The sequence below is a fragment of the Electrona antarctica genome (assembly GCF_951216825.1).
Source record: "Electrona antarctica genome assembly, chromosome: 13".
Lineage (NCBI taxonomy): Eukaryota > Metazoa > Chordata > Actinopteri > Myctophiformes > Myctophidae > Electrona > Electrona antarctica.
In genome coordinates, this window is record NC_136794.1 from 45,343,769 (window position 1) to 45,370,446 (window position 26,678).

At 43.9% G+C, this 26,678-nt stretch overlaps 1 protein-coding gene and 1 long non-coding RNA gene across 2 annotated transcripts in view; one reads left to right on the forward strand and one right to left on the reverse strand.

Moving 5' to 3' along the window:
* Nucleotides 1-26,678, reverse strand: part of LOC306935841 (limbic system-associated membrane protein-like) — a 669,232-nt gene that overhangs the window by 624,126 nt on the left and 18,428 nt on the right. The gene's annotated exons all lie outside the window — the stretch shown is intronic.
* Nucleotides 10,777-11,558, forward strand: LOC306935492. The gene is made up of 3 exons (XR_013791398.1): nucleotides 10,777-10,818; nucleotides 11,357-11,387; nucleotides 11,489-11,558. It is a non-coding gene; the product is annotated as an uncharacterized lncRNA (long non-coding RNA).

Here is a 26,678-nt window from a genome sequence, read left to right on the forward strand (position 1 = left end):
TAACGTTTAATAAAAACAACAAACATATTTGCTTTAAAATTGTCATAGATGATACTAACAGTATTTAAATATTATATTTTATTTGAAGCTTGAACCTGAGTCCGATTCCTCACTGTACAATAATCCTCACTTGAGTGAGTGGTTAATCTTAGCAGCATTCATTATTGTTAGCATGTGTTCCCCACTCCAACTAAGACTCACAGGTCACGTGCGTCATGTTGTGTCCCATACATATACGTGCATTCATCGAAAGAGGTTTACATGTGTTTTCTGTATAAGGGTCCAAATTAGCCATTGGGCCAGGGGGGCTGTGGCCCAGGGGCCCTTGGCTCTCAGGGGCCATTCTGGGAAACAGGACAGTGCGGTACTGGGTTTGAGGCCTTGATAAGGGCTCCTTCATGGGGCTCTTCATTGGCCGGTGATTGTGTTACATTTTGGACAAGATGATAAAAAAATGACAAAAAACTGAAAACAGCGTGAGAATTACCGGCCCTCGTGGGGGTTACATTGTCCCCGTTTGCTGCTATGAATGTCATCCTGTCATGTAGAGCAGGGGTTCTCAACCCGTGGGTCGCGACCCCTCGGGGGGTCGCCAAATTATTGTGGTTGGGTCCCCAAATTATTACAAAAATGTAAAAAAAATGTTGCAACTGAATGGCTGGAAAATGGAAATGAAGCGTTTACATAGTACACAGAGTACTGTATGCATACACTTTCCTTAATGGCTATATCTGGTTTCAGTATTCATTTATGATATATTTTCTGTATTATTAAGGTTATTTGGGCGGGGCGGGGGGCACGAGACATGGCCAAAGCATTTCCGGGGGTCCCCGGCCAAAAAGGTTGAGAACCTGATGTAGAGAATGTTGTCCAAGAGAATATTAATGGAAGAAGTGTAAATATTTGACTACTGTATATACAGTAGTCCTCCACGTTTTCTGCCGGAACTTTAGTGATAACAGCTGACATCATGCAATTAGTTGGATGAGTAGGCTGTCCTAAGGAGACCCCAAACTAAAGCACTCAACGAAAATGCATAGTTTTCCATGGCTGTGTATGGAATGAACGCAATAGAGCGTCGCAGTCCCGCCTCCTACCCTGGACCAGGAAATGAAACCCAATGCATTATTTTCATAGACATTTCTTAAAGTATTTATTTAAAGACGGTTACGCCGCGGACAAAGCCAACTCGAGTCGTGACAACTCATGACAACACAAACAATATTTTGGACCAAACAAATAATTAGAAAGAAGAAAAAAACGGCAGGTTACAACACCTTTTTTGTTGTTTTTCTTCTTTGTAATTATTTGTTTGGTCCAAAATATTGTTTGTGTTGTCATGAGTTGTCACGACTCGAGTTGGCTTTGTCCGCGGCGTAACCGTCTTTAAATAAATACTTTAAGAAATGTCTATGAGAATAATGCATTGGGATTCATTTCCTGGTCCAGGGTAGGAGGCGGGACTGCGACGCTCTATATTATATGGAATTAAGCTGCAACTCTATACTGAAGAAAAGGTAAGACAGAATGTAACTACAAGCTTGCTGGTTTTATGCTGCGTGGCATAGAAGAGAGAAAGACTTTAGTGATCTCGTCATCTTTTTTACTTAACCCATTTTGGGCGGGAACCCCTTTTGGTGTTAGCATCATGTCATGATTTAGCTATTGAAAAATAGCAGATCTACAAGCTTGTAGGTCTGCTTTTTCAGAAAACTGTCAGGATGTAGAAGACATTTTTAGAATCTGATCTCAGGTCAAAATGGGTTAACTAGACCTGGACTGTCGACGTCGAGTTACATTGTGCACGCACGCTCGCACGCACGCACAGACAGACACGTGGTGCATTTATTGTAAGATGTTATTAATGCTGTTGGCTATTGGGTATGTCATATCATATCCCCGAATGGGCATGCATACCCAATCCCTACCTCTCTCTCTCCCCCTTATCTCTCCCCTCTATCTGGCATGCCACGGGTGTCCCCTGTGGCACACCTGTTATGCGATGCTCGGCCAATCACAGCACAGAATGACACACCTTCCAGCCAATCACAGAACGCAATACTTGTGTACCTGCATTGCATTTGTATTGCTGAACATCCCTGTCTCCCCCCCCCCCCTCCATCAAATCATCGCTTCAATATTGAGTGTACAAGAAACAGTTTTTTTTTTTTTTTTTTTTTACACAAACAAAACATTCTGCCTTTTTTTCCACGCTTTGCATAAAAAGTCTGCTAAAGCAAAAATACCTTTCCTAAAGCAACATTCCAGTTTTTCGTAGTTCTCTAACCAGAAAAAGTTAAAGGACCACTTCACCACTTTTCAACCTATCTTCATATAATAGGTCCTCACTAATAATCATGATAAAATGGGACCCTTTTTTTCTACTCGTTCTGTGTCTCATAGGAGGGCTGTGCAGGGCAGTTCAGAGACCCGTCCACCAGTGACATAATCGTTAGGCAGATTTTTTTTAAACACGACGGTTTTACAAACATTTTTAGATTTTTATTATCGTGAGAACAATGTCTTCCATTTTCGCATTGCAACTTTTCAGGAATAGAAAGCCTGCAGTTTCTATTAGCTTGGATTCCACATTGATGATGTCACTGGTGGACGGGTCTCTGAACTGCCCACAGCCCTCCTATGAGACACAGACTGAGTAGAAAGAATTGCGCCATTTTATCACGATTATTAGTGAGGACCTATGAAGATAGGTTGAAAAGTGGTTAAGTGGCCCTTTAACACAGATGGTTGTCATTTTACAAAATAATACAAACAAAAAATGAATTTCATTTTCAATTTCTTTCAAATCACACACTAGACACACTCTGTCCTCCTCAGGAGTACCAATGAATCTACCCGTTTCTAAATGAAGCTATAGAGACTATTGTCACACCTACTGTTGCTGAGAGTGCACTCTGACTTAACTCTAACTAAACTAACACAAGTTAGTGGAACACTGAGCCCAGAATAACCCATTTTGGACTGACGTCGATAAAAAAAGGCTTCTAAATCAAAATATTTTTCTGAAAAACCTATGTTTCTATGTCAGTGGTGCTCAACCTTTTTCATGTCAAGGACCCCCAGAATTATCTACATTGGGCCACGGACCCCCATCTCAAAATATGTAGTTCCAGGGACCCCCCGGAAGCAAATATTTTAGTTAAAAATGTTCGCTCTGAAATATATATTCAATGATTTGCGCCACAATTTAACGACTTTTCAAAAATAGCAGACCTGCAAGCTCGTAGCGCGCCACTCGGTGGCGCGCTACGAGCTTGTAGATCTGCTATTTTTCAATAGCTAAAGTATAACATAATGCTTAGTTAAAACACCACAAGGGGTTCCCGCCCAGAATGAGATAAAGTCACAAAGTCGTTCCCATCGTTAGAAGCCGTTGCATCCTCTGATTGATTTGATGTTGTCGACTGTGGGGAGGAACAAAAAGCTGCGAGGTGGAGAGAGGATCAGTGAGTGAATGCCGGGAAATGTACTACTTAACCCATTTAGGCCTGACGTCGACATTTAAAAAATGTCTTCTAAATCCTGACATACCTCATGTTTCTGGATCAGTGGTGCTCAATATTTCATGTCAAGGACCCCAAAAATTATATGTATTTGGCCGCCGACCCCCATCTGAAAATATGTTGTTCCAGGGACCCCCCCAGAAGAGTTAAAAACGTTCGCTCTGAAAGAATATATATTCAAAGATTGTGCCACATTTTCACGATTTCTCAAAAATAGCAGACCTACAAGCTCGTAGCGCGCCACTCGGTGGCGCGCTATGAGCTTGTAGATCTGCTATTTTTCAATAGCTAAATTATAACAATGTTTAAAACACCAAAAGGGGTTCCCGCCCAGAATGGGTTAAAGAGGTGGATGAAAAGTCGATAAAAGTCATTTCTTGCTTGAACGTTTCCTGGTAGAGCTGCCAGGATCAGAGTATAGGAAGATGGAGGAGAAACAATCACAGGGAGGAGTGGATGAGAGCGGAACACACACACGCACGCACACACACACACACACACACACACACACACACACACACACACACACACACACACACGCACGTGCGCACACACACACACAGCAGACGATAGGCTGTACGAGGAGTGGATGAGAGCGGAACACACACACAAGATGCTAGGCTGTACGTACACAATGGAAACAGCTCATCTCATCTCCCGTTAGGTCAGCATTCAGTAGCCAGACTGCTAAACCGAAGCCAAAAGAGCCGGAGGAGCGAATACGTCAATAGAAAGAAAGAAATAGAAGAAAATACATTTTCCCATTTTGAATAGAGCCATTATCATCATGTGAGTTAAAGTATTTATAGTTATGGACAACTTGGAAGGAGTGACGGATCAAGCCTTGGCGCTACGCCAAATCAAAAGGCCCCGTTGCACGTGTGTGCGTTACCCAATCAAGGACGAGACCTTTTTGAACGTGCGTATACGTTCAGCGCGCCGCCAGCACTATATCGCCGCTGCTCCCACGACAGCCGTACATTTGAAATAGTCTCGCACACACAAGCTGCGGGCCGTGGGGCTAGTCTCACACAGGGCCCTGCAAGCTGCGGGCCGTGGGGCTTAAGCGCCAGTAAATTCCATTGTTAATCCGGGCCTGGTTGGAAGTATATTAAACATCAGGGATTTGATCAGGTTTAAGGCCACTATAGCTTTATAGACGAATCCGCGGAGCAGAGCCCTGGCTGTATAGGACGGTGTCAAATTAAGCACAGCTTGACACAGCAGCTTCGATCGCCTAGCAGGGCACAGCTCCGTGGATCTGTCTATAGCTCCTACACCTGTCGTGGTGTTTCAGCACCATAGACAGCTCCTTAATTTGATCCACACAAAGGCAGAAATGTCAGTACAAATGGCAGTCCCGCCCTCTTTCAGAACGATGATCGGCCCCGTAAGGGAATTCCCCATTAATTTTTCCCATAGACGTTTCAAAAAGTATTTATTTAACCCATTTTGGGCGGGAACCCCTTTTGGTGTTAGCATTATGTTATGCTTTAGCTATTGAAAAATAGCAGATCTACAAGCTCATAGCGCGCCACCGAGTGGCGCGCTACGAGCTTGTAGTTCTGCTATTTTTGAAAAATCGAAGACCGACTGACATAGAAACATAGCTTTTTCAGAAAACTGTCAGGATGTAGAAGACATTTTTAGAATCGTCTTCAGGTCAAAATGGGTTAAAGACCTTTAAAGCCTCGGACAAAGCCAACTCTGGCTCCTGACAAAATAATCATGACAATAAACAGAATTTTTTGGGCCGAACAAATAATTAAAAAGAAAAAAGAAAGAAAAAAAAAGCGTGTTTATTTTCATGATTTGTCCGGAGCCGAGTTGGCTTTGTCCAATACGAGGCTTAAAGGTCTTTAAATAAATGCTTTCTGAAACGTCTATGGGAAAAATGTATGGGAAATTCTCTTCCGCGCCGCTCATCGGGTGCGGGACTGCGACGCTCTATACTATAGCTAGTGTTATTCTCCATCAAATGCAGCTCAGTCACTACATGAAATGCTTTCTGCAATGACATGCTCACACACTGTAAACATAAGCGATAAAGGAACGCACATCGTGTTTAAAAAAAGCTCTTAAGACGCGTGCACGCACGCACACGCACGCCCACACCCGCACGCACGCGCACGCACACGCACGCCCACACCCGCACACGCACGCACACACGCACGCACACACACACACACACGGACACACACCCCTGTACATAAATACAACATTCATCCATAATCGATTACAAAATGATGTCACTGAGCTAGCCTGGAATCCAGACGGATTCGTCGCTGCTCAGTCTGGCCATGGGGTCCTATTTGACTCATTATGTCAAGTATGTATAAGTCAGGAAGTGACTTAGAGTTTGACATTATATAAAACTCCATTGGACAACACACTTTTTCCTCTCACGTTGCTTCTCTTTTTGACTCCTATTGCATCGCCAATCATGCAGGCAAGTCAGGAAGTGATCGACTTACCTCTCTCAAACCATCAAAGTGTGAAATCTCCTCTGTCTCTCTCTCTCTATCCAGATTCCTGACATGTGTGTTGCAAGAAGAAGAAAAAAAACCCTCCTTCATAGCTTCCATTCAACCTACCCTGATCCATTTCACATATAAGACTCCTTCATAGCTTCCATTCAACAACCCTGATCCATTTCACATAAGAAGACTCAATCCTCTCCAGATACTGAAAAAAAGACTAAAAGTCCCCCAAGCGGCTTAAAGGCTTTCTGCTTCACACGAGGCGAGGAACTATACGCAAGGTATCGTCAACCATGAGCCAAGAGGAGAGGAACTATACGCAAGGTATCGTCAACCATGAGCCAAGGCAAGTGCAATCTGACTATCGCACCAGACAACAGATATTGTAAGCTCACAATGTGTCTCGTTGTGCCGCACTGTGAGCTTGTATATAAATATGCTATATTAGAAAAATACATTGGAAAATAATTAATTGAAGGATTTTCAGATACATGCCATTTTGGGGGAAGTTTGAGAACAGCTGGTTTAGACGGCATTTGTAGAATGACTAGAATTAAATCGGCCTCAGAACTTTGGGTTAACCCATTTCGGGCGGGAACCCCTTTTGGTGTTTTAAACATTATGTTATAATTTAGCTATTGAAAAATAGCAGATCTACAAGCTCGTAGCGCGCCACCGAGTGGCGCGCTACGAGCTTGTAGGCCTGCTATTTTTTTTAAATCGTGAAAATGTGGCGCAAATTTGGAATATATAATTATTTCAGAACGAACGTTTTTAACTCAAATCTTTGCTTCTGGGAGGTGCATGGAACAACATATTTTCAGATGGGGGTCGGCAGCCAATTACATATATTTTTGTGGGTCCTTGACATGAAATATTGCGCTACGAGCTTCTAGGTCTGCTATTTTTGAAAAATCGTGAAAATATTTATTTCAGAAGACTGGAGGATTTTAGAAGAAATCTTTTAAATTTTGAGGTCAGGCCGAAATGGGTTAACCATGCTGTAGGAGGTGGACAGCAGTATTATTATAGAATAAGTCCAATACATGCATCCAAACTAACAATTTATTGTCTTGATCTGTTGATTTTGATCTTTGCTCATGAATATGTTTAACCCATTTTGACCCGAGATCAGATTCTAAAAATGTCTTCTACATCCTGACAGTTTTCTGAAAAAGCTATGTTTCTATGTCAGTCGTTCTTCGATTTTTCAAAAATAGCAGACCTACAAGTTCATAGCGCGCCACTCGGTGGCGCGCTATGAGCTTGTAGATCTGCTATTTTTCAATAGCTAAAGCATAACATAATGCTAACACCAAAAGGGGTTCCCGCCCAGAATGGCTTAATTCAGTTGAACTGTGGGGCTCCAGTGCAAGACTGATGAAAGCGAGGCAAGGAAAAGGGACATTGCATCATGGGTTTCTCGTTGGAACTAAAAACTATAATGAATCAACTATCGCTGCCTGGCTAGAACTTATTTGACACAACAAACTTCGTGTGACGAAATCAAACAATCGCTGATTATGAAACAGAATCACGGCTGCTGCTGCTGCAACATCACAGCAACTTGGACTGTGAGAAGAAATGAAACTCCATAATCTGCTGGTGACTCATGTCCAGTTAAGTGGCGGAAAGTAACTAAGTACATGTACACAAGTACTGTGCGTAAGTGCACTTTTGAGGAGATTCTACTCTTAAAATACCGTAATTTTTACAAATTCCAATACGTTTACTTCTACTCCACTAAATCTCAGATCCTTTTTTTTCTTTTTTTTGGCTTTCGCCTTTATTTTATATTTTTTATGGAGGGACAGACAGTAGGCTGACAGGAAATGGGGAAAGAGATAGGGTGAAGACATGCAGTGAAGGCCGTCGGGATCGGGACTCGAACCCGCGGCACACTGCCAGACTGGATTACCAGCCAAGGTGCCTGGACCACTGAGCCATGGCCCAGGCCAAAATATTGTACTTTTATACTAGTTACTAGTTACTTTGTAGATTTTGATTATTATTACAGAACACTAGAGCGGCGGGTGCCCGTTGGGCACTGGCCTACTTGGAACGATGCAAGTTGGAAATGCATGCATGCCCCACCCAGTTATTATGTATTTCATGCCCATATATGGAGTAATTTGTCAGGCATGCCCAAATTTGGAGTATATGCAGATGTCAGAACAATCATAGTGATGTCAGAACAGGCCAGCTCCATATATGGAGATATAGGGGTGATCAGGTCCAGAACACACACACACACACACACACACACACACACACACACACACACACACACACACACACACACACACACACACACACACACACACACACACACACACACACACACACACACACACACACACACACACACACACACACACACACACACACACACACACACACACACACGTGTGTTTATCAAATAAACAGGAGTAATACTTTATACAATATACTGTATGTATGTACTGAATGAACAGAAATGCAGTAAATATGTGTCTGTACTGCAGGTTCACAAATTCACATTAGTGGACTGTAGTCTCAATTATTCATCAAACAGGATAATGTATGCAAATCGTAGGAACTGGGAAGATATTAGTGGAAGTGGATGATGTTTTCTGTTTCTCCTAATCTGGCTGTCACACTTCATCAGACCTATTACTTAACATAATCTATAATAAAACTACTTTTGAATGCATAAAAGAGCCTGGGCCATGGCTCAGTGGTCCAGGCACCTTGGCTGGTAATCCAGTCTGGCAGTGTGCTGCGGGTTCGACTCCCGATCCCAACAGCCTTTACTGCATGTCTTCCCCCCCCCCCCATCTCTCTCCCCATTTCCTGTCAGCCTACTGTCTGTCCCTCCATACAAAATATAACATAAAAAGGTGAAAGCCACAAAAAAAAAAAAAACATTAGAATGCATAAAAGAAGAAAGGGGGACAAAAAGACACATTAGTATGGAGACCCTGCTCTCCCTCTGCCAACCTGGGGAGAGCCCTGAACTGACCTCATGCTTCCTTCAATGCATAAGGAGTCCAAGCCGTTTCTTATCACCTGACGGGGGGGGGGGGGGTCCCTTTATTGGACGTAGTGTGTGAAGGACCACGTTATTCCAACCAGTTCCTTTACCGTCCATCAGGAAGCTGTCTGTCTGTCTGTCTGTCTATAAACACATCTCCAGGTAAAGACGAGATAAGTGGAGATTGTGGTGAACATCATGTGGAAGTAAAAAATTAAAAAACAAATTTCCTGTTCATCTTGACTGGCCTGTCAGGGAGAGAGATAGAGGCAGGGAGAGAGAGAGAGAGAGAGAGAGAGAGAGAGAGAGAGAGAGAGAGAGAGAGAGAGAGAGAGAGGCAGGGAGAGAGAGAGAGAGAGAGGGAGAGAGAGAGAGAGGCAGGGAGAGAGAGAGAGAGAGAGACAGAGAGACAGAGAGAGAGAGAGACAGAGAGACAGAGAGAGAGAGAGAGAGAGAGAGAGAGAGAGAGAGAGAGAGAGAGGGAGAGAAAGAGGGAGAGAGAGAGAGAGAGAGAGAGAGGCAGGGAGAGAGAGAGAGAGAGAGAGAGAGAGAGAGAGGCAGGGAGAGAGAGAGAGAGAGAGACAGAGAGACAGAGAGAGAGAGAGAGAGAGAGAGAGAGAGAAAGAGAGACAGGGAGAGGGAGAGAGAGAGAGAGGAGAGAGAGAGAGAGAGAGAGAGAGAGAGAGAGAGAGACAGGGAGAGAGAGAGAGAGAGAGAGAGAGAGAGAGAGAGAGAGAGAGGCAGGGAGAGAGAGAGAGAGAGAGAGAGGAGAGACAGAGAGACAGAGAGAGAGAGAGAGAGAGAGAGAGAGAGAGAGAGAAAGAGAGAAAGAGAGACAGGGAGAGGGAGGAGAGAGAGAGAGAGAGAGAGAGAGAGAGAGAGAGAGAGAGAGAGAGAGAGAGAGAGAGAGAGAGAGAGAGAGAGAGAGAGAGAGAGAGAGAGATAGATAGAGAGAGACAGAGAGAGACAGAGACAGAGAGAGAGAGAGAGAGACAGAGAGAGAGAGAGAGAGTCCATTAAGGACATTTCTATTTTCTATTCCATAAGGAGCCTCTCAGCAGCAATGCATTATGGGAGCAGGTCACAGTGACATAGCAGCAGAATAAATGGACAGGCCTTAATCGCATTCCCTCTACAAAGTGCCAGATCTCCTATTTTTTAGCAAGAATGCAGTTAACAACTGTTCCTCCTTCCATTGTGTGAGACTGACCAGACGGAGGGAGGCTGACTAAAAATGTTCAAATGGTTTATGTTACATTTATTCATTACTTTTAATTAAAGTTTAATTAATCATTACACAGTAAATGACAGGACCACAGTCCACAAGACAATAGTTTTTGTTTAGTATTTACCAGTGAAAGGTCCTTTAGCTCAGAATACGCATGTTATTTTAACCCATTCAGGCCTGACGTCGAAATTAAAAAAAAAAAAGTTTTCTAAATCATGACAATTTTCGGAAAGATTTGAGGCACATTTTAACGATTTTTCAAAAATAGCAGACCTACAAGTTCATAGCGCGCCACTCGGTGGCGCGCTATGAGCTTGTAGATCTGCTATTTTTCAATAGCTAAATTATAACAATGTTTAAAACACCAAAACGGGTTCCCGCCCCAAAATGGGTTAATGGTTAATGTGGTTAAACGCTAACGTGACATGGATGCGTTCCAGGTCTCAATGGATTAAGGGTGTGATGTTTAAATGTCGAACGATTTGCAGCCGCCATATTTATCAACACATTCTTAATTGGTCTTTTCAGACGGGCATCGATTAACGCAGACGTTGTCGCCTGGATCAACGACAGGTTCAGGGTCCAGGGTCTGCTCCAGGTCTGCTCATGAGGGTCTGGATCAACGACACTAGGGCTGCTCCAGGTCTGCTCCAGGTCTGCTCATGAGGGTCTGGATCAACGACACTAGGGCTGCTCCAGGTCTGCTCCAGGTCTGCTCATGAGGGTCTGGATCAACGACACTAGGTCTGCTCCAGGTCTGCTCCAGGTCTGCTCATGAGGGTCTGGATCAACGACACTAGGTCTGCTCCAGGTCTGCTCATGAGGGTCTGGATCAACGACACTAGGTCTGCTCCAGGTCTGCTCCAGGTCTGCTCATGAGGGTCTGGATCAACGACACTAGGTCTGCTCCAGGTCTGCTCCAGGTCTGCTCATGAGGGTCTGGATCAACGACACTAGGTCTGCTCCAGGTCTGCTCATGAGGGTCTGGATCAACGACACTAGGTCTGCTCCAGGTCTGCTCCAGGTCTGCTCATGAGGGTCTGGATCAACGACACTAGGTCTGCTCCAGGTCTGCTCATGAGGGTCTGGATCATCGACAGGTCTGCTCCAGGTCTGCTCATGAGGGTCTGGATCAACGACAGGTCTGCTCCAGGTCTGCTCATGAGGGTCTGGATCAACGACACTAGGTCTGCTCCAGGTCTGCTCATGAGGGTCTGGATCAACGACACTAGGTCTGCTCCAGGTCTGCTCATGAGAGTCTGGATCAACGACAGGTCTGCTAATGAGGGTCTGGATCAACGACAGGTCTGCTCCAGGTCTGCTAATGATGGTCTGGATCAACGACAGGTCTGCTCCAGGTCTGCTCATGAGAGGGTCTGGATCAACGACACTAGGTCTGCTCCAGGTCTGCTCATGAGGGTCTGGATCAACGACACCAGGGCTGCTCCAGGTCTGCTCCAGGTCTGCTCATGAGGGTCTGGATCAACGACACCAGGGCTGCTCCAGGTCTGCTCATGAGGGGGCGCGACAACGCAAGCGTAAACAAATAAAGAGCTCAACACAATTCAGGTCTAGTCAGTCGCGAGCGTGTGAACGAAACGGTACCGCGCCCATGCAAGTAAATGCGCTTGAGTTGTCGCCCGTCGACTGCTCCACGGACCACGCGTACAGAAAAAAACCAATGCAGCTCTCCTTGAAAATGAATCACTAGTTAATGTACGTTAATCTTTGTCCATCTGACGGGGCTTTACACTGAGATCGACAGGATATGGATGCTTGATAAATCACACATGAGATGGTGAGATGATAAGTGATCAATGGCCATTGTCTGTATCATGTGTTACATCTTGCAAGTTTGACAGCTGTCTTTGATAGAAATTCCGTACGGTTACAAATATAGAATACACATTTATTTCACAGAATGTCAACGCAGGCCCGGGCCGGCCTAGCGGTCCGGGCACCTATACTGCCAATCCATCCTGACAGCGTGTTGCGAACCCGCAACACGCTAACAATGTTATGTAACGTAATGTCATGTTTATGTTTATGAGACCGGCTGGTGAGAGGACAGTGTGGCTTACTTAATAAATGAATGAAAAGACAAGCTTGGTGTATGACTCAATGCAGGTTGGGCACTATCTAAGAAGTTATATTAGGCACACAACATTAGCAACGAGGATTAGTAGTGTGGACGTTTGAAGACAAAGATGGACACACTTCGTTGGAGTCGTTTGCAGATGATAATAATAATAATAATAATAACGAATTGCATTTTTATGGCGCTTTTCTATGCACTACGTGCCTACTCAAAGCGCTTACAATGGTTCATTCATTCATACATTGGGAGGTGAAGCGGCGAACAGTCGACGTCACTTCCCACATTCACACACCAATGGTGGCAAGCTCACACCGACCGACTCATTGGAGGCAATGTAGGGTTCAGTGTCTTGCCCAAGGACACTTCGACATGTGGACAGGAGCCGGGAATCGAACCGCCGACCCATGGATCATTGGACGACCTGCTCTACCTCCTGAGCCACAGCCGCCTAGATGGAAAAGGACTATTATAATAACGGAGGGCTGTGTGGTGTGCATGTGCGGGGGCGCGCTCTACGAATTTCACTTGTAGCGCCACCTAGCGCCCAAACGGCCCTGTCCGAATCAAAACATTTGAGTGCAGGCCCACCATTGCCAAATCCAATTCCACACAAAATGTATAAAGGTCTCTCTCTCTCTCTCTCTCTACAAATGGACATTTACCCCTTAATTGCCCATATTGCCATTCCTCCTATGGTGGTTAAATCAAAGCTAAACCATTCTATGTCTACTGACCCCCATCTCACTCAAGCTTGTTAAAATGTTTTCCAAAAGGTGTTCCCAAAACCTTTTGAAAAACCAAAATCAAAACCAAATCCTGCATGTCCTGCAGCTTCCACATGCACCGTGTGAGCTGCTATAAGCTCATAATAGGCAGACCAGCATCAGACTGAACAAAGGAGTAACTGAACAAAACAAAATGCTTACATGAATAAAAAACGTCTTTGCTTCCGTGCCTTTGTTGAGCAGAGGGAGAATAGACGTTTCATTTATCCGTGTTATTTCACCGCCTGGGCTTTTAAGCCATTTAGGTCTGACGTCGATATTTAAAATATGTCTTCTAAATCCTGACAGTTTTCTGAAATACCTATGTTTCTGTATCAATGGTGCTCAATATTTCATGTCAAGATGTGGAGAAAAATTAGATGTATTTGGCTGCCGACGACCATCTGAAAATATGTTGTTCCAGGGACCCCCCCCCCCCCCCCCAGAAGCAAAGATTTGAGTTAAAAACGCTCTGAAAGAATATATATTCAAAGATCTGTGCCGCATTTTCACGTTTTTTCAAAAAATAGCAGACCTACAATCTCATAGCGCGCCACTCGGTGGCGCGCTATGAGCTTGTAGATCTGCTATTTTTCAATAGCTAAAGTATAACATAATGCTTTAAATTAAACACCAAAAGGGGTTCCCGCACAAAATGGGTTAAGACCGTCTGTCAAAGTGTAACAGAATCTCATCGAGCGTGTCCAGTTTCTCACTCCATTATTGTGCTGGGCGCAAACATATTGTATCTGTTTTATTGATCTGATGATGAAGAGGCCGAGCTGGGATGTAACATCAGACTTTTAGGAACGAAGGGAGAGAGAGAGAGACCACACTGGAAATAATAAGCTCTGGGGCGTTTTTGTGCACGACGTCTCGTCTGTGTGACAGATACAGTATGTGCAAATAAAGGCTTGTGTATTATATGTTTTATGTCAATTAAAATCAATCAATCAATCAATGGTAAATGGTGCATTTATATAGCGCCTTTATCCAAGGCGCTTTACATAGATTGTGCATCAATTCACCCATTCACACACACATTCATACACCGATGGCAGCGGAAACCATGCAAGGCACTAGCCAGCACATCGGGATCAATTAGGGGTTCAGTGTCTTGCTCAAGGACACTTCGACACTAACTCTGGGGGAGCCCGGGTTCGAACTGCAACCTTGCGTTTACCATCCAGCCACTCTACCCCTGAGCCACCGCCGCCAATCAATCAATCAATCATGCATGGTGAAAGGGGATGGCATGTATGGTTGAGGTGTTTTGACGCGACAATCAGTGATGGAAGGATTACTCCAGTAATTACTCCAGTAAAAGTATCAAGTAATGTAGATATACTCTGTATAGAATAGAAGTCCCATATTAAAAATGTACACTGCCCAAAGTACTCACTGTGCAGAATATTCCAATTTCACAAGTTTGAAAAAACCTTTGGAAATAGCCAATCTACAAGCTCAAATGGGACTCATTGTGATCTCTCTCTCTCTCTCTCTCTCTCTCTCTCTCTCTCTCTCTCTAATCTCCAATTTCTATCTCTATAGGTCCCATCTAATTCTAAACTGTAAAATCCTCATGGGGTCCTATTTTCCGCTATAGGCACAAAACCACATTATACCAGAGTCAGAAAGCGATTATGCTTTAAGTTTAGACCAGTGGTTTTCAACCCTTTTTATGCCAAGGCCCATTATTTAGTCAACATTTGAGCCACGGACCACCATTTGATGAGTTTTAGCCTCTCACACCCAAAACTAAGAATATGTTGTTATCGTGAAGTTTTGTTTAGTGTCGTTAAGTTTTGTATTTCTGGGCAACGTGGATATTTAGTTGTGCTTAACTGCTCGTTGCTGTATTGCTGCAGTCATATTCTTACCATTAATTTGTGTTTCAGTATATCCACGCATTCTTACTGCATGTTTTAATAATGTGACGTATATATGCCTGTAGCCAAATCCGTTTGTAGACTAATGTATCACCACAAACGTTATGTTATTTCCCATTACACAGATGTGTGTTCAATGCCAATGTCTCTTATGAAAAGTGAACGTCAGATGTCAGGTTTGTTCTCCTCTGTGATGTGAATGCAGTTCTGATAGATAGAGCCCAACCACGTTGACGTTGTATAGAAAATATTCTGTCAATTTGATGTGCATGAGGAGCTTTCACCGCATCGCACAGCTGTCTTGTGCTTTGCTTTGGTGGCTCAGGGATAGAATGGCCGTGCGACCTCCAAAGGCCCGTACGGTACGTCTCAAACTCAGTTTAATATACTGTAGGCTTCAGAGGGTCTAAACTATGGAATGCTCTGCCTTTACATCTGTGGGAGTTAGTCGTCTTATCTTCAATTCAAGAAGGTTCTAAAATCACTTCTCTTAGTCTTAACCACCAAATACCTCCCTTACGGTATGCCAATTTAACCTGTTTGTTCTGCTGTTTTATTGTTATTTTGCCTGTTTAATTGAAATAGATTTGCATATTCAATGTTGATGTAGTTGTCCTGTGAATGTACAGATGTTCGCCTTCACATGTTTTATTGACTTTGTGTAACATTTTTAATATCTTGTAAGTAATATAAAGTAAAGTAAAACAAACAAACAAACAACACTTAAGGGGTGCAGTACTTGGTTTAGACAGTCATTGGTTAGACCAGTCATTAGTCCTACAACTACAACCTATGTAAAACCCTCACCCTAACCCTAACCTCCCACGGGGCAGCACACCTAAACCTAACCTTAACCCATGTCTAACCAATGACTAGTCTAAACTAAGTATGTCATGTCATAACAAGTCAGATCTGGCCCAGAAGTGTCTATATTATTTCAACTGGTGAAGACGTCCTGGAAATGAGCATCGCCATATGGGCAGGGATCTGGCCCCCCATATGGGCTGGGATCTGGCCCCTTGTTTATTTTTCAGTTTGTTAAAGACACTACAGACCTTTTAAATAGATTAGATGCTGTTCAGGACACGGTGAGCTGATTTTCTGTGTACTATGGATGTTACTAGTTTATCTACCAACGTGCCACATAAAGAGGGCCTTGAGGCCTTGGTTTATTTCCTTAATCAGAGAGAGGTTCAGACTCCCCCTATTGATTTTCTTGTCGACATGACACAACCTGTGTTGAACAAAAAATACTTTAAATTTGAAAACTTGTATTATTGTAGAGAAGATGTTGACCTGCGTCTAGAGAAAACAAACTGACAGAAACAATTACCTTTACACAATTACAATTACAATACACATTTTGGCCAGAAAGGGATTTGTTTTCAACGGAGGGAAAAATCTTCTCTATGAGGGTTTTCTCTGGGCAATATCGGTAGAGAGCGAAGTGGAGTAACTAAAAGTATTTTTTTTTCAGTGGAAAAACAATCCCTTTCTGGCCAAAAAGTGCATTTTATACGTGTGTGGCTCAGAGCGCGTCCACTAAGGAAAGTAGGCTTTCTATTGACACAAGCCACCTTTGTATTGGTGAGTAGGTAAAACGTTTTTTTATATTTATGCTACAGAGGAGAGGCTGGTCTTCGTTTCATGCGAGAGCTAAAGCAAAGAGTGGCCATGGCTAATTGGCTATGGATCAGAGCTAGGAGTCTACCATATACAGTCAATTACTTCTGTAGTACCGACAGTGCTTTTGAGAGGTATAAGTGAAGGACTGTGTTTTACCAAAGGTTATAGTGACAAAGTGCTGAACACTAACTAGAGAGAGCTCGAGAAAAAGAGAGAACTAGCTTGTTGACTCCTAAACCTGCTCAGGCAGGGGAGTCTATAAATTATTCTCCTACATGTCCAGATATTAAAGATGCGGTACAGAAACATTGGCATATACAGTATATAATATCTAGTGATCCTGCTGTGGGGCATGTGTTCAAAGAGCCTCCCATTTTTGCATATAAAACGTGCCAAAAATGTAAGACTCTTTAGTGAGAGCAGACTGTTATGTTCCGCCGTCCCATTTTATGTCAGATTTGCCTACGGGTAATTTTCCATCTTCTAATTGTGTTCTTTGCGATGCAATGATCAGAGATAATCATATTTCACACCCACATTCTGGTAAAAAGATTGATGTCAAGAGCATTATTACCTGTAAGACTATAAGTTTGTGGTGTATCTGTTAAAGTGCCCTTGTGGACTGTGTTACGTACAGTAAAACCAAAAGAGAACTTAAGAGTAATATTAGACACAAGGATGAAAAATCTCCAGTGGCTACAGACACTTTAATGCGGTGGGACATATTAAAGGTGTGCTCTCTAAGGTTTCAGGGTATTGAGGCTGTACGCAGCCCTTAAAAAGAGGGCTGTGTTTTGAGATACCTCTGACTTGTTCCTTTTTATTGCTGGGAAATATCCCTGAAGAGTTTCTAATACATGATAAATATTTAATCAAGATCCTCTTAGCAACAAGTAAGAAAGCGATCACACGACGCTGGTACCAACAGGACCCACCAACGAAAGAACAATGGATGGACATTACTGAGGACATAACTGTATGTTATGGAAAAACTAACATTCATACTTAGACTACAAGAGGATAAGTTCTATAAAAAGTGGGAAAAGTGGGATCTCTTCTCTCAGCCTAGCGACAAAGCTAGTGGATTTCAGTGAATGTATCTTGTAATATGAAAAATGCAGCCTTGTCTTTAGTTTTTGTGTCTCCCTCCTTTTGTTCTTTTTTTTTTTCGTATTGTCTTTTTTGTCTTGTTGTCTGTCTTTTCTTCAATCAAAATTAAGTAAAAAAAAAAGTGCAGGGGATCGTGACAAATTGATGTTACAGAGAGAAGCTTGGTGGATACACACCTTACAAACTGAACACCCGAAAGGGCTCAATGAGGAGTTATTGCTTGGTTGTTGTCGAGTGGTGCAAACCACTCCAACAACCAGCTTTGTTTGTATGTTTGTGTACCTGTGTACGTGTCCGTGCACAGGTGAGCATGGTTACCATGGTCACTGACATTACGTCAGACCACAGCTGATCAGGCTATATAAGACCTTGCACCACTCAGTTCACACGGGTGTTTTTTATAATGACTGATTCAATCTGAGTCTGTCTTTATATAGGGGTCTTAGAGACCTGCACAGAGTCAGGTATTTTCTAGAGATGTGGCTTCCAATATGGGCCTTAATAGATGCTATTAACTTGTAGCGTGTGTATTTTGTATAGTTTGTTTTTCTTGTTTTTCTTGTTTTAATGGATTCCTCCTGTGGCAAAGATGGCAGTAGTAATATATGTGGTGCACTTTATAAGTGACACCAACGTCATTATAATTCAGATTTACCCTGAGGAAGGCCTCTGCTGCAGGGGGAAAACTGAAAAATAAACACCAATCCTATAGAGGGTATGCACGTGACATCATCATCAAACCCGGAAGTTATGCAGGAACGCCTACTGAGTGGTAAAAACTACTTTCTGGCCTTGATAGCCCATACATCCAAACAGAAAAGTCCTATCTGATTGCATTAAACAACGTTAAACAATGTTAAACTCACTTTGCATGTTGCTTTGCCACTCGATTTGCCACTCGATGTGCCATTCACTTTAAGCATGCGCATACCCTCTATTGGATATAACATGAGTGCTGGTATTCTTTTCTATGGACTGCATCTATACCAGAACCGTGCACCCGATACTTATACTCAACTATACCAGAACCGTGCACCCGATACTTATACTCAACTCAACTGTTCTCCTTTCTTCAGGGAACAGCCCAGCTACGTAGGTCACATATTGGTTCTCAACCTTTTCAGGTCACAGCCCCTCAAAAGAATCCTATTTGAACTAAGCATTTGGAATTGTAGGCATTATGTTTAGTTTGACTCGGTTCCCCAGAAACATATTGTGGACATATAGGCCGATCTACAAGTTCACAACACCTTGCACTTGCGATGCTTTGTGAGCTTGAAGATCGGCTATAGTTGACAATTTGGCCAATTTAGTATTAAAAAGGTGTTAAAAGTCCTAAAATGTAAGATATAATAAATTGGGGATCCCCCTGGGGGTCTCGACCCCCCCAGCTTGGGAAACATTAATCGGCAAACACAAACCGATATAGGCCTTAAACCAATTAATCGGTAATCGGTATCGGTAAAATAATATTTCGGACATAGCAGATATTTCATTTTACTATAAACACCAGATGTGTGACGTGACTGTCCATGTCCACGTCAGCACCATAAGGATGGATCTGGAGGACATATAATGGCTTGGGGCCCAGAGGCCTGCTACTGTTTTCCCATGTGTGTGAGAATAACTGTCACCCTGCTGGCAGGGACACCTGCTGGCCTTGTTTTGGTGACACTATGGGACACCTGCTGTCTTCCAAGGTCCTCCCGAGTGTGAAGGTGCTTCAGACAGCAGTGCCTCCTATACACACCAACCTGAATATCAAGCGCACGGTCCTGTGTCTGGGTTCAGAATGACATCTGGACTGAGAACATATAGCTTTAGATGTGGATAAGAGAGAGCCAGTGTTTTAATGGCCTTTTATGGAACTGTATACAAATTACATTTAATATAGGAGGCAACACAAAGTGTCCAGTCTCTAGAGACCATACTCTCTCTTCTACCTGTCTGTAACTTTCTGCTACACATCCTAAAGCCCAATTAAACCACACCAAAGTTGGGTTGGGGACGAGATGTTTTTTGAGGTCAACTACACCAAAGTAGTTGTGGTTTAGGCTTATGGCTGCAGTCACACCGAAGTATGATTCAGCCTAATTCCCAAACTACTGACGCACCATCAGTGGTTGCCTGGCAACGTCAAGACAGAGGGCAGTGTGGGCTACAGGAGGGTCCTGAAAGGTTGCTAAAAAAAAATCAAAAAAATCAGAAACCGATACTGATATTTTCCGATATAGCCACTCAAAACCTGAGTTTATTAGCCGGCAGGTTTGGTTTGGTTTGACCGGGCCCTAGCCTCAGGCTTTTATATCCGTTCGCGTCAGCTTAGACCTGAGGACGATTCTACAAATGTCTTCTAAATCCTGACCGTTTTCTTGAAAAATCCATGTTTTCTAATGTCAGTCGTTCTCATACATTTTCATGTCAAGGACCCCCAAAAATGTATGTAATTGGCCCACCGACCCCCATATGAAAATATGTTGATCCAGGGACCCCCCCTATAAGCAAAGATTTGAGTTAAAAACGTTCGCTCTGAAAGAATATATATTCAAAATTTGCAGTACAGAGCTTGTAGATCTGCTATTTTTCAATAGCTAAAGCATAACATAATGCTTAAAACACCAAAAGGCGTTCCCGTCTTAATCTGTGAACCAATTTTCTCCAGTGCTTGCTCCATGCGCTCCCTCCCCTCTAGACCAGAAAGCACACTGGCTGGGCCAAGCTACTCCACCCCTCTAGACCAGAAAGCACACCGGCTGGGCCAAGCTACTCCACCCCTCTAGACCAGAAAGCACACCGGCTGGGCCAAGCTACTCCACCCCTCTAGACCAGAAAGCACACCGGCTGGGCCAGGCTACTCCTCCCCTCTAGACCAGAAAGCACACCGGCTGGGCCAAGCTACTCCACCCCTCTAGACCAGAAAGCACACTGGCTGGGCCAAGCTACTCCACCCCTCTAGACCAGAAAGCACACCGGCTGGGCCAAGCTACTCCACCCCTCTAGACCAGAAAGCACACCGGCTGGGCCAAGCTACTCCACCCCTCTAGAGCAGAAAGCACACCGGCTGGGCCAAGCTACTCCACCCCTCTAGACCAGAAAGCACACTGGCTGGGCCAAGCTACTCCACCCCTCTAGACCAGAAAGCACACTGACTGGGCCAGGCTACTCCACCCCTCTAGACCAGAAAGCACACTGACTGGGCCAAGCTACTCCACCCCTCTAGACCAGAAAGCACACTGGCTGGGCCAGGCTACTCCACCCCTCTAGACCAGAAAGCACACTGATTGGGCCAGGCTACTCCACCCCTCTAGACCAGAAAGCACACTGATTGGGCCAGGCTACTCCACCCCTCTAGACCAGAAAGCACACCGACTGGGCCAGGCTACTCCACCCCTCTAGACCAGAAAGCACACTGGCTGGCTGGGCCAGGCTACTCCACCCCTCTAGACCAGAAAGCACACTGACTGGGCCAGGCTACTCCACCCCTCTAGACCAGAAAGCACACCGGCTGGGCCAGGCTACTCCACCCCTCTAGACCAGAAAGCACACTGGCTGGGCCAGGCTACTCCACCCCTCTAGACCAGAAAGCACACTGGCTGGGCCAGGCTACTCCACCCCTCTAGACCAGAAAGCACACTGGCTGGGCCAGGCTACTCCACCCCTCTAGACCAGAAAGCACACTGGCTGGGCCAAGCTACTCCACCCCTCTAGACCAGAAAGCACACTGGCTGGGGCAGGCTAACTGGGCCCTAATCCTTAGTTTAAAACATGGCAAAACTCAAATCCACTCCCTTTTCACTGAGCAGCGCACACAAGAATCCTCTAAGCAAAAGATCAAACTACTGAAACTGCTTCATATAGTCCAGAAGACGGAAGATGTAACTCTTCACAACTTGAGAGCTGCATTTGTCCGGGAGTCCAAAAGGAGCTTTTGTGCATTAATATCCTTACATAAGTATGATATTATGTGACATTGAATTAAAACGGTAATCCCACTAGAGCAACCTATAGATAGAAAACTGTCAGGTTGTCATCCTGGCTCAAACTGTCTGTCTCTCTATAACTGTTAAGCTTAACCCATTCTGGTCGGAAACCTCTTTTGGTGTTTTAAACTAAGCATTATGCTATACTTTAGCTATTGAAAAATAGCAGATCTACAAGCTCATAGCGCGCCACCGAGTGGCGCGCTACGAGCTTGTAGGTCTGCTATTTTTGAAAAATCGTGAAAATGTGCCTCAAATTTGGAATATATTTTTTCAGAACAAACGTTTTTAACTCAAATCTTTGCTTCTGGGGAGGTCCCTGGAACAACATATTTTCAGATGGGGGTCGGAGGCCAATTACAGATCATTTTTGGGGTCCTTGACATGAAATATTGAGTGATATAGGCCTAGAAACATAGGTATTTCAGAAAACTGAGGCACAAATCTTTGAATATATATTCTTTCAGAGCGAACGTTTTTTTCATTTCGACGTCAGGCCTAAATGGATTAAGCTGTCCTGCACTTGACTCCCTGTTGAACTCTTGAGATGTGGGAACACTTCTTTACCCGGAGAATAAGAATAGTCTTGCATCATCACAGGACGATACATCATCACAGGAAGTTCACTTGAAAGATTCTGGAAGAAAACCCTGCGAAACTGTGCAGCTTTGAACTTGATCCCCGCATATCTTGAATAGGCCTAACACTAGTGCACGTGTCCTGCTGTTTTGTGGCCTTTAAATCTTCACTTAAAGATTGCATTTAACTTCTTAACTTGTAGCACTCTGATGTGTATTCAGGACATATATGCGACTGTATATGAGTTAATGTTCTGGCAGGTTTTTAAAGAGGATTTGAACACATCTCTCTGTGTCTTCCTCACTGTAGCTAAAGTATATTTAATTCTAATCTTCCTCCTTGATCCCTTCTTCTTTCCTCTTCAGTCAGACCTCGTCTTCCTTATAGCCTGGAACTCACCTATGCTTTTTATGGCATAGTTTCTCCCGGCAGGATCCGCCGGGAGAAACTATGCGCAGCTGCGCGACATGAGACTAATTAATTAGAGCGACAGAGAGAGAGAGGAGTGTGTGTGTGTGTAGGCCTATATGTGTACGTGTGTGTGTGTCAATTTAACAAAGGTGCAGACGATCAGAAATCAGCAGAGAGTGAGTGATGTTTGCGCTACTCTATGCCGAATTGAAGTGGACTCGGACCCAGACTCTCTTTTTTTTCCCCTGGAAATAAAAACGTCTGTCTGTCTGCCTGCCTGCCTGCCTGTCTGTCTGCCTGTCTGCCTGTCTGCCTGTCTGTCTGCCTGCCTGCCTGCCTGTCGAGCGTTGGGCAATATTACTCAGGAGAGTATTATGTTACATATTACTCCTGAATAATGTATAATATTATATTACTTATATTACTTACAAAATATCAAATATTACAGTTTTTAGTCAAGTAATACTTTACACTACTGACTACTCGCTACTGGGTAAAACAATTATTGCGACTGCAGCCAGTCAGTCATTCAGTCCATTCAGTCACCCCACGTCTCCATATATGGTCATATATGGAGACGTGGGGAGACGTGGAGATCCCTGATGATCCCTGATGATCCCTGATGACATCAAAATTAAGCCCATATATGGGAATGCCCATATTTGGAGATCCAGATGTCCAGAAACTCTGCATCTGACCTCAAACCTCAAACCCTTAGATCTCCATATATGGAGCTGACCTGTTTTGACAGTCCATACAGGATGTTGATCCTTCCCCATCCATCCTCTCTCTTCAATTTCTCTCTTTTGACTGATACCTGTCCATTTAAACTCTAGACGGGCCTCTAGACTGAAACCTGTCCATTTAAACTCTAGACGGGCCTCTAGACTGAAACCTGTCCATTTAAACTCTAGACGGGCCTTTTGACTGATACCTGTCCATTTAAACTCTAGACGGGCCTTTAGACTGATACCTGTCCATTTAAACTCTAGACGGGCCTGTTGACTGATACCTGTCCATTTAAACTCTAGACGTGCCTGTTGACTGATACCTGTCCATTTAAACTCTAGACGGGCCTGTTGACTGATACCTGTCCATTTAAACTCTAGACGTGCCTGTTGACTGATACCTGTCCATTTAAACTCTAGACGGGCCTGTTGACTGATACCTGTCCATTTAAACTCTAGACAGGCCTTTTGACTGATACCTGTCCATTTAAACTCTAGACGGGCCTGTTGACTGATACCTGTCCATTTAAACTCTAGACAGGCCTTTTGACTGATACCTGTCCATTTAAACTCTAGACGGGCCTGTTGACTGATACCTGTCCATTTAAACTCTAGACGTGCCTGTTGACTGATACCTGTCCATTTAAACTCTAGACGGGCCTGTTGACTGATACCTGTCCATTTAAACTCTAGATGGGCCTTTTGACTGATACCTGTCCATTTAAACTCTAGACAGGCCTTTTGACTGATACCTGTCCATTTAAACTCTAGACGGGCCTGTTGACTGATACCTGTCCATTTAAACTCTAGACGTGCCTGTTGACTGATACCTGTCCATTTAAACTCTAGACGGGCCTGTTGACTGATACCTGTCCATTTAAACTCTAGACGGGCCTGTTGACTGATACCTGTCCATTTAAACTCTAGACAGGCCTTTTGACTGATACCTGTCCATTTAAACTCTAGACGGGCCTGTTGACTGATACCTGTCCATTTAAACTCTAGACGGGCCTGTTGACTGATACCTGTCCATTTAAACTCTAGACGGGCCTGTTGACTGATACCTGTCCATTTAAACTCTAGACGGGCCTTTTGACTGATACCTGTCCATTTAAACTCTAGACGGGCCTTTTGACTGATACCTGTCCATTTAAACTCTAGACGGGCCTGTTGACTGATACCTGCCCATTTAAACTCTAGACGGGCCTTTTGACTGATACCTGTCCATTTAAACTCTAGACGGGCCTGTTGACTGATACCTGTCCATTTAAACTCTAGACGGGCCTGTTGACTGATGCCTGTCCATTTAAACTCTAGACGGGCCTGTTGACTGATACCTGTCCATTTAAACTCTAGACGGGCCTGTTGACTGATGCCTGTCCATTTAAACTCTAGACGGGCCTGTTGACTGATGCCTGTCCATTTAAACTCTAGACGGGCCTGTTGACTGATACCTGTCCATTTAAACTCTAGACGGGCCTGTTGACTGATGCCTGTCCATTTAAACTCTAGACGGGCCTGTTGACTGATACCTGTCCATTTAAACTCTAGACGGGCCTGTTGACTGATACCTGTCCATTTAAACTCTAGACGGGCCTGTTGACTGATGCCTGTCCATTTAAACTCTAGACGGGCCTGTTGACTGATACCTGTCCATTTAAACTCTAGACGGGCCTGTTGACTGATGCCTGTCCATTTAAACTCTAGACGGGCCTGTTGACTGATACCTGTCCATTTAAACTCTAGACGGGCCCGCCCCAAAGTCATTTGTGCAGCCGTGCCCGGCGAAAACAAGTGTTCTCAACAGACCCCGAAAATGAAGGCCCGGCCCTACCTGGGCCCTCATCAAACCCTGTACCGCTGCCACCCTTAGATCTCCATATATGGAGCTGATCTGTTCTGACATTCCATATGTTGATCTGACCCCATTAGGGGTCCATACGCTTTTCCGACAAGTCATTGGTCCGACATGCGGAAAACGACTAAGTCGACTAAGGTTTTTCAGAAGACTAAATGGGACTGAGACTAAATGGTGTGTTATTCAAAAGACTAAGACTAAATCAAAATATTGTGAGAAAATTAACACTGGTTGTGTGTGTGTGTGTGTGTGTGTGTGTGTGTGTGTGTGTGTGTGTGTGTGTGTGTGTGTGTGTGTGTTCTGAAATGGTAGAAGGATGGCAGTCCCACTGTGAACCATCTGTTGATCTAAATGTTGTCACCCTATGACAGGACAGCACAAGGTCACAGGATGACTGTATAGGAAACAAAAACAAGATGGGAGTCATGCTGTACCAGCATTGTGTATTAACCCATTTTGACCTGAGATCAGATTCTAAAAATGTCTTCTACATCCTGACAGTTTTCTGAAAAAGCTATGTTTCTATGTCAGTCGTTCTTCGATTTTTCAAAAATAGCAGACCTACAAGCTCGTAGCGCGCCACTCGGTGGCGCGCTATGAGCTTGTAGATCTGCTATTTTTCAATAGCTAAATCATAACATAATGCTAACACCAAAAGGGGTTCCCCCCCAGAATGGGTTAAACACACACACACACACATGCGCACACACACACATACAGTCATACACACACACACACGCACTTATGCATGCTCAATGTCAGTGTGTTTCATCCAGTGTTTTTTCACACAGACTCGGCCCACATCTAGCCCTCGCTCGCACCCCGTGGAGACAGAAGATCCGGAGACCCACCACCACCAAGTGACGGGCCAGAGGCCCCCGGAGCCCACACCCCCCAGCTCACGACCAGCTACAAACCGGGCATCTGCAACTACTTCAAAACACTTTGACAGACACAACAACCTCTACACGAATACCTCTAACACCCAAGTACAGTATCACACAAGTCCATCTAAGTATGAATCTGTCCATTTTCAATTGTAACCTTGCAGTCATTTCCTCCATTATATAAACCTGCTTCAGTCTCTGCTTCCATTGGGTTATAGTAGGTGGTTTTTATCTCCCTCCAATTTACTGTTATCATTTTCATAGCAATTACAATTTACAATTTAGGCATTTAGCAGACGCTCTTAATCCAGAGCGATTTACATTAAGCAAGAACAAAAAAGCATGGGAATCACATATATATAAAATGCATTTATCAAGAAACATGCGTAAGCTAAGAACGTAACTAGAACATATCTATATAATGACACTATACATATAAACTATACATATATACTATACTATACATACTATGAAGTGCTATGACTACATACAATGCAATTATT